At 43.5% G+C, this 15,917-nt stretch overlaps 2 pseudogenes; both read left to right on the top strand.

Moving 5' to 3' along the window:
• Nucleotides 1–7,269: 7,269 nt before the first annotated feature.
• On the top strand, nucleotides 7,270–7,671 carry LOC144706005 (putative carboxylesterase 18 pseudogene; annotated as a pseudogene).
• A 1,964-nt stretch (nucleotides 7,672–9,635) lies between these two features.
• On the top strand, nucleotides 9,636–11,202 carry LOC144706118 (putative carboxylesterase 18 pseudogene; annotated as a pseudogene).
• The last annotated feature ends 4,715 nt before the right edge of the window (nucleotides 11,203–15,917 follow it).

The raw sequence follows: 15,917 nt of genomic DNA, 5'->3' as shown, positions 1-15,917 counted from the left end.
ATGCTAATGCACGTAAGATATACATTGATATGAAAATCGTATTTTTACTGTAGATACTGGTTCCGATATCCAGATACCGGTTCCAATATCTGGATATCAAAAACTGATATCCGACATCCAGTATCCGTCGCGTCCCTCTACCTATGGTATCCGGTACCGATATCCATCTACCCCTTAGAGAAGGATATCGTTCGATATCTGATATCCCACACCGTCCCATTTTTTTCCCAGATATCGGATATCGGTTGTTCGATGACGGATGACGGACGGATATCGGTTGGGCGAACCCTACGCAAGGGCCATGAATCATATGTGTTGCCACACAGTCAAACAACTCCTTGTCGTAGGGATCTGGTAACTCGGCACACACGATCTTGTCGATGTCTTCGGGAGCCTTTGGCTTGTACAGATTGTCCAGTATCCAAAGCATATGTGAGTGTGGGAGACCACGCTTCTGAAACTCGACAACGTACATACGGCCTTTTACATGCCACACATCCAAACAACTCTTTGTCGAAGGGATCTGGTAACTCGGCACACACAATCTTGTCGATGTCTTCGGGAGTCTTTGGCTTGTACGGATCGTCCAGTATCCAAAGCATGTGTGCGTGTGGGAGACCACGCTTATGAAACTCGACAATATGCATACGACCTTTTACTTAGCAAAAATATTTCCTTGTCGATAATCAAATGGAGGAGCTCCTTCAATTTCAATTGGAAAATGTGACAATAGAGGTCGAATCGATCTTGCAACTTTTGGCCAAGTAGCATGGCTTCCATGATTTCAAGCCCTTTTGGGTTGCAAGTCATTGTGATGAATAAATCTAGCTTTCCCCTCTTTCACGAATGATGGCCAAGGCATCATGATACAACCCTTGCATGTAGCGCGGGGCATCAGTGAAGGATGGGGGGAGAATGATCATCCACCCTACGTGCACGACAACATCGTCGACGACAACTTGATTAATCAACCCTCGGTAGAGGCTTGCCCACAACGTCGCCTGGTTGTAGTGAACCCAATGAAAGTGAGATTCTTCAACCTTGGCGTCCAGAAGGGTTTGCATCTCATCGACAACCTTTGGGTTGTTCCGTACAACAAGTATTTGTGCAAGATGTTCAATTGCCACATCAACGTGAAAATCTACTCTTCCATCCAGTCGATGAAGTACATGTACAAGTATGTCTAGAAGGGCCATGATAACATTCAAGCCAGAGTATCTTTGAAGAATGCTCCAAGATATGGTGCCATCACTGGTGCAACTCAAGACCCTTCGTCACGTGATGAAGCCCAACATTATCTTGATGCCAGATACGTATCTGCATTGGAGTCTTTCTGGCAGATCTGTGAATTCAGCATGTAGAAGATGTATCCAATTGTATACGCCCTCCAATTCACGACGAGAATATACAATCCGTGGTGTATTCTGAAGGTGAACCAATTAGTGAAATCATTGACAGGTTGGCACGCACACTCCTCATAGAGTGGATGCGGTGCAATAGGGAGCATCCGGAAGATGAAGTAGCCAAGCGGACGCTGTATTTTGACTTCCCGTCTTATTACACGTGGAACAATTCCACTTGACGTTGGTCACGACGTTAGTGACTATAGTGTATCGGAAGGGTGCACTTTGTATGCCCTGGTGACAATATGCGATGCTACCTCTGTTTGATGCTTCATCACATTCCAGGAGCGACGTGTTACGAAGATTTGTGCACCGTCATGTTGTTGTCTACGACAGGTATCAAAGAGCTGCTCAAGTGTGTGGCCTACTCCACTCCGACACAGAGTTTGTTAACAATCTCGCATTGGCGGTAGGCATTGCTTCTCCCCATCAAGTTCAGAGCTCTTCGCGATGATGCTACTCTAGTGTGAAATTTCCCAACCAGACGTGATTCTCGAGAAATACCTTGACGCTATGTCGGAGGACATCCATTTTGCAAACGACACTTCGCAAGTGACTAACCTGATACGACAAGAAGTGTTGAGTGCGCTCGAGTCAATCCTCTACCACAACGAACCTTCACTCGCAGCATTCCTAGGGTTGCCCCAAGGTGCAAATTCCAACTAACAGATACAGAATGTGGGCCAAGCCAAGGAAACAAGCAGTCCTCGCCGCAGAACATCTACAAGGCATGCTGAACGTAGAACAATGACAACTGTACGATGTAATATTTGATGCCATCGAATTGACATAATGTGCTAAGGAGGCCAAGGTCTTCTTCATTGACAGGCCTGGGGGATCTGGTAAGAGGTTTCTCTACTCAACTATTCTTGCAGAGATCAAGGCCTCTCACCTCAACGCCATATCGACTGTGACAAGTGGTATCGCATCATTTCTTCTAGAAGGAGGGCGAATGTTGCACGCGACATTCAAGATTTCGATTCCTATCACTCACATCTCAACATGTGGAATCTCACTAGACTCTAATATCGGCCGCCAAATTCAGTCAGTAAGCATGATAATTGTGGACGAAGCTCCAATGATGCACCGCCATGTTTATGAGACGCTCGATCGACCTATTGGAGATGTGATGAAGACCATCGATGCAACTTTGGAAAGTGTTCCTTTCGGCGGCAAGGTCGTCGTGATGGGAGGCGACTTCAGAAAATGCTTCTAGTCATACCGAAAAGCTCACGCTCAATGATCGTCAGTTTGTCCCTCAACCAAAGCGATGTATGCGCCATTACTCCATTTTTCACCTCCGAACCAATGTTGGCATTTTGCCCGACCAACAAGTTTGGAGTGAGTTCTTACTTGCCCTTGGAGAAGGACATGTTGGCCTTGATGTCCATCTTCCAATTGAGATTCAGCACGTCTCCTCTCTACCTGAGCGGATTGTCCAGGTTTATGGCACCTTTGAAGATGGCGCAACTCAGTTGATAGCAAAGATGATTTTGACACCTCTAAACAATGATGTGGTAAAGGTCAACAACATGGGGCTCGACGTCTTTCCAGGTGAAGTGATGAAGTAATTCAGCTTCGACGCAATCCTTCCTGGTGAAGTCGACAATGAATCCCTCTACCCAACTGAGTTCCTGATCACGATTGATGATGCGACAATGCCACTCCACAAGCTCCGACTCAAGATCGGTTGCATCGTGATCCTTCTCCGAAACTTGAACACACTACAAGATCTATGAAACAGGACCATGCTTTGAGTGGATGGCATTTTCCCGACAATGTTCCAAGCCACAATCGTTAGCCAAGGAAATTTCTACGGTGAAGTCCATCTCCTACCACAGATTACGCTATACCCGTCTTAGTCGAGGCTTTCGTTTTGATTCAAGCACCTTCACGATGACGATTAACAAATCCCAAGGTCAGACTCTAGACATGGTGGAGTTATATCTACCCAACCCACTTTTCACTCATGTCCAACTCTATGTCGCTCTCCCAAGGATGTGGATCTGTCCAATAGGAATCATGTTCTACGATGGCGGCGCGAACCGAACGACTATGACTAACGTTGTGTACACAGAGGTTTTTCGTTAGGATATGTAAGGTAGAAGGCGGTAGAAGAACAACTTCTACATTCTCAAGTACACCCTCAATTTCTCTCACTCCCTTATCATCACCAAAATCCTTCAAAACTAAGATCCCTTTAATTTCAACTTCCAGGAAGCTGTTCCCTCATCCGCGCTGCACTAAACTGATCATCATCGTTGTCATCATCATCATCATCGTCTTCGGGCAGAAGATCCACCCCGTGAATACGTGCCGAGGAGTTCTTCACCGTGGCGAGCGGGCATATGGTTGGACTCCATCTGATCGTGTGGCTGAGAGGAGGCATGCGGAAGGAACTACTCCCTTACATTTTCACCCTGCCCCTCCTCTTTCTCTCTCTCTTTATAAAATCTCATCTTTCCCTACCAGGGTGTCACCTCCTTTAGCTTCTTCCTTCAGATTAAGAGCTTCTGCTTCATACTTTGCCATATGTCATGCGGCGGGGCCGTCAGAGATGAGCACAGTGCAACCACATTGCTGCCAAGACGCTCGATGCATCCCAATATTTACATCTATGTTCTCGAGTACACCCTCAATGTCTCTCACTCCCTTCTCATCACCAAAATCCTCCAAAACTAACATCCCTTTAATTTTAGCTTCCAGGAAGCTGTTCCCTCATCCGTGCTACACTAAACCGATCATCATCATCATCATCGTCATCATCGTCGACATCGTCATCATCGTCGTCGTTGGGGCAGAAGATCCAGCCCGTGAAAGAGGGCCAGGCCGAGGAGTTATTCATCGTGGCGAGCCAACATATAGTGGAATCCTTCTGGTCATGTGGCTGAGAGGAAGACTACGGAAGGATCTCCGCCATCTAAGCTTCTCCGCCATCCCAATGCGGCACCATGGGCTTCATGGGCAACAAGACAAGCAACTCCTCCCTTATGTTTTTCCTCACCTCTCTCTCTCTGTACATAAAATATCGTCTTCCCCTACCAGGGTGCCATCTTCATTAGCTTCTTCCTCTAGAAAAAGAGCGTCTGCTTCGTCCGCTGCCATCTGTCACCCGACAGGGCCGCCAGAGACGAGCAACGGTGCAACCGCGTCGTCGCCAAGACGCTGCATGCATCTTGATATTTAAGTATCAAGATCCTCTCTTGCCCCGCCTTCCCGCCAGCGGTGAAGGAAAATCCTCGACTACGAGTGAGAAACATTCGCCAAATCAAGACACAAACTACACCCGATATAGATCTTAATATTATAGTCTAATTTATTTCGAATTAACTTTTTTACCGTGGCAGCCAGATAATTCTCTTGTGGGATCTGAATCACAGAGTTTCGCTGCCAGTTCCCGCCGCGAGAAGCGTGGATGGGAAGAAGGAATGGGCGACATACTTGTAGAGGGACCAAGTGTTGTCTGCTCCGTCACCCGTCGTCTATGCTACCCCCAGCATGTAAACCAAATGAAAGAGCCTTCGTTTGTGTTCTTCTCCGTCGTCTGTCTATGAGCTTCATTTCTGTGTGGTTCGTCTGAGTGGGTGGTGATGGGATTTTTTCTTATCTCCCATAGTGAGGACGGCCCTGCTTTCTCTCTCTTCTCTATCTATACAGGTTTATCCTTTTTGTTGATGTTTAAAGTTTCTCAGCATCTGGCAATGATTTATTGATAACATTTATGATTTAAATAATTCAAGAAACTGATTTTCTTCTCTCACAGGATGAGGACTGACCTGCTTCCTCTCTCTTCTCTCTCTACCCGAAGCGACCATTGAGAGCGGGCCCACTAGTATGTGTGAAAGCCGTTCACTTTCTACGTCATACGTTTTGCAATTAGTTTTTTAATCTCTGCAAGAGTCGCCTCTTAAATGGAGATACCCTAAATACTATTTTTTTTATCGATCGTTCGAGAGGTTGCTGAAACTTGGGCCAGCGCATCTAGTATTCTGGAAAGTTCGTTAACGTGAAGAGTCGGCCCAATCGTTTTCATGATGGCGACCGTAGGTATTAAGACAGTTTACCTTCTGCTCCACATGCTGCTATTATTTCTTTCATCTCTGCAGGAGTCGCCTCTTAAATGGACAATCGAATCGGATTGTTAAAGATTAAAGTTTAGATGGAAGAAAATTCAACATAATCCGAACAGATGGTATGTTTCTATTGAACAAATGAATTGGGTCGAGTTCTATGTACAGCTCATGTTTGATTCGATTCGAAAAGTTATTCGGACATGAGAACGAGAGAGAGATAGAGATAGAGAGCGAGACAGGGAGACCGGGAGAAGACGAGCGAGCGAGAGAGAGAGATCTAGAGAGCGAGAGAGAGAGAGAGAGAGAGAGAGAGAGAGAGAGAGAGGGCGACCGAGCAAGAGAGAGAGAGAGAAAGAGGGCGACCGAGCAAGAGAGAGAGAGAGAGAGAGAGAGAGAGAGAGAGATCGTTCTCTCTCCCTCTCGCGCTCTCTAGAGCACTCTCTCTCGCTATCCCTCTCTCGCTCTCTATCTCTCTATCTCGTTCTCAAGTTATCTTTTTCTTGCTCTCTCAGACTCGCTCTCTCTCCCTCCCTCTCTCTCTCTCTCTCTCTCTCTCTCTCTCTCTCTCTCTCTCTCTCTCTCTCTCCCTCTCTCTCTCTCCCTCTCCCTCTCTCTCTCTCTCTCTCGTTCTCAAGTTCTCTTTCTCTCAATCTCCCTCACTCGATCTCCCGTTCACTGGCTGTCGCTCTCTCTCTCGCTCTTTCGTTCACTCTCAATCGCTCTCGCTGTCCCTCTCTCTCTATCTCTTGTTCTCGAGTTCTCTTTCGCTCGATCTCTCTCAATCGCTCTCTCGCTGACAAAAGAGAATAATTTTAAGCTATCCCTTTCACGAGTCGATAGAATCTTGTTTTATTTGTGGAATTTTCTCCGAAGCATGAAGAAAATGGCAGTGGAAGATTTTGTTTCTTGTTGATATTAATTGGTTGACTTAGTGATATTGATTGATATTGACAGTTTCTTATCGTTTACTGTTTTTTTTGTCATTTTCAAAAAATATTTATTCAAATTACAAGATTAATTCGAAAGGAAATTGACTCTATAGAAAACAAGCAAAGAATCGGAGTCGAGAAACTACAGGAGGCACAGTAGTTCCTTGACGAAATACAGAAATTACAGCATTTATAAATACCTTTTGAACAGGTTACCGGCACCTAGTTTCGATCGTCTTGGGTTGCATACAACGGCAAAGGAACTAGAACAAATATTCGGGAAATTAGGTTTTTAACAAGAAAACGAAAACACATTCCTGTTAAACAATACCTTTTGACTTTTCTAATAAAATAACACAGAGTGCAGGTTGGAAGCGGTCTGGGTCAGAGGTTAGACCCATTTTAAAATTGAGCGCCACTCACCAACCCCAGCTGGATGACAGGGCGTACAACCCCAGTTGACCGGCACCTAGTTTGATCGTCTTGGGTTGCATACAACGGCAAAGGAACTAGAACAAATATTCGGGAAATTAGGTTTTTAACAACAAAACGAAAACACATTCCTGTTAAACAATACCTTTTGACTTTTCTAATAAAATAACACAGAGTGCAGGTTAAAAGCGGTCCGGGTCAGAAGTTCGACCCATTTTAAAATCGAGCGCCACGCACCAACCCGAGATGGATGACAGGGCGTACAAAGCAAGTTAAATAAGATTTATAAAAGCTGTGAGATATCACCATACTTGTCTCTCTCCTGTCGGCACACTGGCGGATTTCTTTCTCTACTTGAAGAGCCAAATCCCCCCGTTCAAGAATTCAGGATCTTAAACCACCAAGCATATGTCCTCATAAGACAGCGAAACAATGGCTTACGAGGACTCAACCCTTCTCTCCAGCCTTCTCCCACTGAAAACCAGCATCAGAATAGCTCTCGTCACTATCTTCGTGAATGCCGTTTGCCGCCGCGATGGCACGTTGAACCGCCGTCTGGCATCCCACTTCGAGCTCAACACCGCCCCAAACCAAAACCCTGTGCACGGTGTCCGAACTGCGGACTTCACCGTGGACCCGGCTCGGCAGCTCTGGTTCAGGCTATACCTGCCCAATGATCCAGCACCAGCGCCGCTGGCAGTTATCGTCTTCTTCCACGGCGGCGGTTTCGCTTTCCTTCCCGCAGCCACACGAGAGTACGAGTTCGCCTGCCGCCGCATCTGTAAAGAGCTCGGAGTAGCCGTTATCTCCGTCACATATCGCTTATCATTGTAAGATGGAGATAAGAGTACTTACCAAAACGGATCAATTATGCACACCCTCTGGCAAATTTAAGCAATGAAATTCCATGGAATACCCATCTTTTTCATTTGTAATAGACATTTTAAGACACTTTTTCACTAGATTGATCTAGTTGGGAATCAAATAATGAACTATCTACATTCATCAGGAATTTAACTAATGAATTTTAAATTCAAATTCCTACTATGTAACAATCAAATGAATTTTTGCAAAATAAGTATTTTACAGTTTGGTGGATTTACATAATAAAACCTTCACATCACCCAAAAGATTTTTTGCAATCTTTGTGAAATTAATTAAAGGATAACGGGTACGTGAAAATCAAAATTTAGGCTACTTATCTGGTAAAGTAATCAAATATCACAATTAACAACTACAATACGATTATAAATTCATGTATGAAAGATATTTTTATTGTTAGGAAATAATGGATTAAATTTCAATTTTTCAAAAATTTCAAATGTAAACAAATATTTCTATTGGAATCTTAACAAATTATTAAATTCAAAAATCGTCCACCTTTCTTCTGTCCACCATCCGAGTATTCCGGACGGACGAATTTTTCGTCCAATGGGATGAAATATGTCCCGTCCGGTCGTCCTTCGGACGGAATTCCGTCCAGTAATTCGTCCGTGTACCTGGACGGGACGAGTTTTTTGTCCCAGGACGAAAAATTCATCCCATCCGCGTCCCGGATCAATAACGGCCAGAACCCGATCAGTGCAACAGAACCATGGTCGTGCCTCGTGTGGGAGGATTCCAAATGGCGCTGCAAGGGCAGTTGATGGCAACCGGCGAGGTGTTTCTCTTTCCCTCCCAGCCCTCGCACGACCTTCCTCTTCACTTTCTCTGCCTTCTCCTTCTTCTTCTTCTCCTTCCTCTTTCTCTTCCTTCCCTCCTTCTTGGTGAGATATGGACGTGGGATAACTGCCAACAAAAGAATTCCAGATCTGAGATTAACTGGTGCCCATCATGGCCTTATATAGGGCCATGATGGGCCCTTACAAAACGGTCCATTACCCTTTTAAGAAGGGTCCAACGTGGAGGGCCCATTAACACAATGACCCTCCTTAAAACAACAATTAAAAGGAAAAGACTCAAACAATAGATAGATGGCGACGACGAAGATGAAAAGGAGGTAGGCGATGACGAAGACAAAAATGACAAAGACGGTGACGAAGAAGGAAACGACGAAGGTGAAACGAAATCGAAACGCGAGGCAGATAACAACGTGCTTTTTATCACCCAAGGTATTTGAACCCGGGCGCCTTCGCTTGCGCCTTGGCATGCCAGTCGGGCAGGACGCGAGCCGGCAGGAGTCGATGATGACAATGATGATGGCTTCGAAGACGTGTCGGCTATCTCGGGCTGGTGCTCTCCATCAGTAATTAGAAGAGTACTAATTGGTGATCATTAGTCTGCTTATATGGCATCTGTTCCATAAAGATAGACATCCTCAATCTTTGGATAGGATATTATGTTTAGTCAACTTCCATATTCCATTTATTTCCATATTCCATTTGTCTTTAAAATTCATTGCACATTTATATCCATTTATGAAAATCATTTGCACACGGAATTTGCTTGGAATGCCTCATTTAGATAATCAGGTCATCCATCAAATTGTAATATATAGCGGAGCCAATCAAATTACTGAGCCAAAAAACCAATTGTTAATTTTTTGTTTTTACCCGGGTGTAACTGTCTCATGCTAATGACATTTATTTCTTACATTGGAAATATTAGATTCTCTTCCATTTTACCTGAGGGGAGCCCGCTGTTCTGCTACGGAGCTGTAGAAATTTCGTATGTTAATGACGGACACATAATGTTAATCTAAAGATACGGCATTTTTCTCATGTTAAATCTTCTCATATTGATAACGACTGTAAATCTTTGCTCAAATAATCAACGCAACTTAAAAAGTTAAAACAACCATCGACCGGTTAGGCGCCCATTAAATGAGATTCATCGGCCCTTGGAGATATCATGGGCACTCACGGAACCACTTTCTCTCTCCTCGCCACGCTGGCCACCCTCTTTCACTACTTAAGGAGCCAAAGGCCTGGAGCAAGAACTCAGCATTTTTTATTATCCAGCACAAGCCCTCACACGGCAGGGGAAACGATGGCTTGCGAGCAGAGCTCAACCCTTCTCTCGAGCCCTCTCCCTTTGAAAACTAACATCAAACTATCTCTTCTCACCGTCTTCCTGAACGCCGTCCGCCGTCGCGATGGCACGTTAAACCGCAGTCTAGTCTCTCTCTTCGAGCTCAACGCCGCACCAAACCCAAACCCTGTGCACGGTGTCCGCACGGAAGACGTTACCGTAGACCACACTCGGCAGCTATCGTTCCGGCTATTCCTTCCCGCTGAAACAGCCCCGGCGCCGCTTGCCGTTATCGTCTTCTTCCACGGCGGTGGCTTCGCCTTCCTTAGCGCGGCCACAAGGGAGTACGACTTCGCCTGCCGCCGCTTCTGTAGAGAGCTCGGAGTAGCCATTATTTCCGTCAACTATCGTTTATCTCCAGAACACAAGTGCCCCGCACAGTACGACGACGGAGTCGACGTTCTCCGCTTCCTAGAGTCCACCAAGGCCCATTCTTTCTACTGCAAGGGCCTTCTAAGAGAGTTCTTCCTCTCCGCCGATCTCTCCCGCTCCTTCCTCGCCGGCGACAGCGCCGGCGCTAACATAGCCCATCACGTCGCTCGCCGCTGGACCGAAATGGGCTCCCAGCGCGTAAGGCTTGCCGGGCTCGTCTCCATTCAGCCGTTCTTCGGCGGAGAAGCTAGAGTTCCCTCAGAGAAGCGCCTGCCCAACGGTCCTATTGTTACCACCGAGCGTACCGACTGGATGTGGAAGGCGTTTCTTCCTATTGGGGCCTCCAGAGAGCATCCCGCGGCTAGCCCAGTGGCTGCTGCTGAGAACCTTCGTCAGAATTTCCCCCCCGTGCTGGTTATTGCAGGCGAGCTTTACCCACTACTTGATTGGCAGAGGAAGTACTTCTGGAGCTTGATTAGAAACGGTAAGAAGGCCGAATTAGTTGAATACCCAAGAACGATTCATGCATTCTACGTCTTCGCGGAACTCGATGCCTGCCAAGAGCTTATTGAAGACATGAGAAACTTCATCCTTAAGCCCGGAGCTTCCAAGATGGATGGCCGGCACGTAACCGTCGCGGCCCAGTGGGAGAAACTCGTGGCCAGCAGCGATCATCGTTAATGCAATTCCGTTGTAACTTGCAACTGTTAAAATTATGATTCACTCTAGAAGCGTGTCGGCATGAAAGAAACGAAACCTCGTTACCTGCTCCCCTTCCTTTCCGTTCCATCATCAAATGCAACAAAAATAGTCTACTTTTCAATAGTCCCGTCCGAACCCGTTGTCCGCCGTCCGTCCATAAGCCTTACGAACAAGTGCCTTCTCCGTCTTGTGACCGCTTCACTGGCTGATCTGCCGTGTAATTCATTTGCTATTTCCAAATGCAGTGGATCTTGTAATTAATATAGCTGGCAAAAATGATGAATCCCCACCGTACATTTCTCCATATGGTCCTCCAAGAAGTCACGTGTAGCTTTATGGTATTACGTGCAGCTTTATGTGCATCGACAGCGACACTCAGACACTATTCATGGCTATAGAGTCTAGACTCTTACTAGGACCAGTCATTTAAGTATACTGACCCAATAGACTCCAAATTTGATGGTTGAATCTGGTCTTAGAATTCTTATGGGTAGACTAGTTCTACCTAAATAATAATAAAAGGCATAGAGATAAAGGGTGATGGTAATCGTCGGAAATTTTGGCAGGCGGCTGGAAAACGTTTTTTATTCAGTTTAGATTTTCTCATCGATCGTTTATCTACTTGAGATTCTATATTTCTAAGGGAAAGTGCGTGCGGATCCAGATTAAGAAGAATGAATTGGAATGTTATCTTGTTGTTCGAAACTTGCTGACTGTTAATTAGAAAACACTCATAACGTCGGTTGTTGTCTGAGGGAAGTAGGTCTAGCTTTCCATGTGGACGCCATCTGCACTTGAATCCTTCCATCCTGAATCGGGCGAATCTGGTGTATTAATGAAGGCCGGCAGCCATACTGTTCAGTGTTCACGCAAAACTTCAATACTTCCGCGAGAACACATTTCGCTCATACTGTCCTTTACGCAAACGATACAGCAACAGAGACAGAACAACATGGCACAAGATATTTTTCAGATTATAATACTCAAAAAATTCATCCATCTCGTACTTTACATGTGCAGACTGCACCCATTTCGGTCCTTCCTCTCCTCCCAGCCTAGAACTCCTCGCCAACTTTTAATAGGTTCCTTCAGTTTGCCCACAAACATCTTCTATATACCTAGACATTTATTGGATTATAACACTCAAAAAATTCATCCATATTGGACTTTACATGTGCAGACTGCACCCATTTCGGTCCGTCCTCTCCCCACAGCCTAGAACTCCTCGCCAACTTTCAGTAGGTTCCTTCAGTTTGCCCACAAGCATCTTCTATTTACCTAGATATTTATCGGATTATAATACTCAAAACATTGATCCATCTTGGACTTTACATGTGCAGACTGCACCCACTTCGGTCCGTCCACACCCCCCAGGCCCCCAGCGAAGAACTCCTCGCCGACTTTCAGTAGGTTCCTTCCGTTTGCCCACAAACATTTTCTATTTACCCAGTATTCTAATTTAGGGATGGCCATCTTATAAATCCGGCCCACGTGAGGGATCTTACGACTGTCCAAAACCCTGCGAGACAGAAACGCGACCTCAGAGAGAGGAGAGGAGAGATGGACAACAAGAGAGAGAGAGAGAGAGAGAGAGAGAGAGAGAGAGACAGAAAGAGATAGGCAACAAGAGAGAGAGATTTGAGCTTGAGACAGAGAGAGAGAGACAGAAAGAGATAGGCAACAAGAGACAGAGATTTGAGCTTGAGACAGACAGAGAGAGAGACAGAAAGAGATAGGCAACAAGAGAGAGATTTGAGCGTGAGACAGAGAGAGAGAGAGAGAAAGATAGACAACACGAGAGAGGAAGTGGTAGGCAACAAGAAAGGGAAAGAGATGCGCAACAATACAGAGAGAGAGATAGGCAACAAGAGAGAAAGAGAGAGACTAGAACGGGAGACAGAGGGAGATGGGAGACAAGAGAAAAAGAGAGACTAGAACGGGAACAGGGAGATGGGCAACAAGAGAGAAAGAGAGAGACTAGAACGGGAGACAGAGGGAGATGGGCAACAAGAGAGAAAGAAGTCAACAAGAGAGAGACAAAGAGAGCAACAAGAGAGAGAAAGAAACTCGAACGTGAGGCGGAGAGAGAGAGAGGTAGACAACAAAATAGAGAGAGAGATAAGCAACAAGACAGAGACTATAGACGCCAGATAGAGAGAGAGAGCGAGATAGGCAACAAGAGCGATAGAGACTAGAATGGGAGACAGAGAGATATGAGCAACGAGACAGAGATACTAGAAACGTGAGATAGTGAGAGATAGAAAGATAGATAGATAGATAGAGAGGGAGGGAGAGAGAGAGAGAGAGAGGTAACAAGAGAACGACAGACAGAAAGACTAGAATGTGAGACAGAGACAGAGGCAACAAGAAAGAGAGAGAGATGAGCAACAAGATATAAAAAGAGGCCAGAAACAATAGAGAGAGATAAGAAAAAAGAGAGGCAGGAGAGAAACGAGAGAGAAAGGAATGAGAAACGACGGACAAAGTGATATTTACGAGATGAAAGACTAGAGGGCGAGCGATAAAGGACGGACTGGGAGAGACCAAAGAAAATAATAGCCCCACAATCTCACTTCTGCTCTGCTTGAGGGCCTGCGCAACCAGAATCGTGATCCCCATGTGATTGGTATAAATGAGTTCTACTTGACAGGGATACGACGTCATCGTCGTCGTCGACCAATAGCACTTATTAATAGTACACTAATAAAAACAGAACACATAGCCTACGTTCGTTATGAGAAATAACTGCTAGGATTCATACTAAAGATGAAAGGTAGACTGTTGGAATTTGGTCTAGATTTGATGATTCAAAATTACTATATCATATTATGAATATGATCCACTATGTATGAGGATGATTAGAGGTATAACGATCTTAGTCTCTCTCTCCTACTCTTCCCCTTCTCCTTGCTCTTGAATATTTCTTGCATCTTTTCATTGTATCAGAGCCACAGTGTCTCTAATATCTGGCAAATCATTCGGGGTAAAGTCTTCTGCCATGAATTCTACATATCAAGCCATCATGGCTGCCGCAAGATAAGCCTCGGTGATCATTCTTGTAGGTACAAAGATGTCTCTGAAGCTCCAAAATGTCAACCATTAGTCTTGAAAAGGCTCTACCACTCCAACAGGAAAGCATATTTCTAGTCTTCTCATTCTCTCCCATTAGCATCCATAAAGTTACCTCAATCATTAATTAAAATAAATTCTAAAAATAATCCACTTAATTCAACATAAGTAAGTGGGGTTCAGCTCAAAAACTAATAAATTCAATAAATTAAGACTCAATAGGTAATTTAAAAATTTAAAAATTTTAATCATAATAATGTATATTATGTATTTATAAATAAAATAAATAAAATAGTCTGGCATAATCATACATTATTATCACTATCTATTTGATGATATCACGAACCACAGTGACTAATAATAACTATATGATACTCAAATACGGTAAAAATAAAAAAACTTCAACAAACTTAACTCATTTATCAATATCGTTGGTTATTATGGCCTCCACCCATTTAGAGACATAGACCATGGCCATTAGGATCTAATCACACTCCTATGGTTAAGGAAATGGATCCATAAAATTGATTCCTTGTAGATAAACAATTTGAACCTGAACGAAAATTTTAAGAGGCATGTGATCTCTCTTCCAATGGATAAATATGCCTAAAATGAAAATGACTCAATATGAAAGTCACAGGTATCTTTATCCTCTGTCGGCTAATAAAAGATAATAATAGTAATTTGTGAGTTGTGATCCTAGAAGAAAATGGCCTCTTATTGTTAGCCTTCTGGTACACATCTCCTAGAAAGTGTCCCAAAAATGAATATCAAATATCCTTCAGAAATTTATTCATTTGATAAAACTTCTGATCTTTGTGAAATGGACCTGAAATAAGATAATTCACAAATATGCAAAACAATAAAGTTTCTTCCCTAGGATAGTCAGTAAGTGCTCAACCAGAAATCTGTCTATAAAAAATGATGAATCTAATGTACTAATGCAGGAAACCTGATCTGAAGCAACCATATTTTCCCATTTTTTATCTTTACTTTTACTATTGTAATATTAAGATCCATCTTGTAAAACATTGTTTTTATTTTTTAATTAAATAAAAATTTCAAGCAAGGCTGATCAGGATAAATAATTAGAAATACCAAGAAAATAAGAATTAAACTTATTTAAACGAAAAGTCTATCAATAAATTCAATTTATCTGTTGAAATATTGAATTTAGTACCCAGTTAAGGTCTTCCCTGCATAATAAATGGGCACCGATTTCTTATCCTTCCTCTGCCTCGAAACTGACCCAACTACATAAATCATAAGCATAACACGTTAGTGTGAAAGGCAAGCTCCAATCAAGACCTTGGAGTCTAGGTGCTTGATTGAGTTACTTTTGAAAACTGAAAAATAACTGCATTTTTCTTAAAGCATAGGTCATAATAGGACATTTGAAAAGAAATTTACAATACACGCAAGGATGAATATTAACTTAATTCTAACAGGGATAACCAGTCAGAAGACAAAATGAATTTTTTCCTAAGATTTTTTCCATGGAAGGATTTGCATATTCATTGAAATTAATTTTTATAATTTTAATATGAACTCGCTACCTAAATACTAATATTTTCTAAAATTCTTCATCTTTTCATAAATTTCAACAGTTATCCAGATTTCTTAGGGACCATATGAATCAAAATATCCCCTGGACTTTTAGAAATAGCATAAATAATTCCAATCTCGAACCATTTAATGATCTTCTTGTCATAAAAAATCAACATGTGAGGATTTTGCCTACGTTTTCTCTCTCAATAAAGCTTGAATTCTTCTTCTACAAAGATCCTGTGTTCATACACATGTGAAGGAATTCCTCTAATATCCACAAGGATATTTCATTGAAGAATGTAACACTTTAAGTTCATGATTTATTTTTCAATAGGCTTTTTAAGAACCAAGGGGCGATA

The sequence above is a fragment of the Wolffia australiana genome, chromosome 7, assembly GCF_029677425.1.
Source record: "Wolffia australiana isolate 7733 chromosome 7, ASM2967742v1".
Taxonomy (NCBI): domain Eukaryota; kingdom Viridiplantae; phylum Streptophyta; class Magnoliopsida; order Alismatales; family Araceae; genus Wolffia; species Wolffia australiana.
The sequence above is the reverse complement of the archived record's forward strand: the minus strand, read 5'-3'. Positions and strand labels throughout refer to the sequence as shown.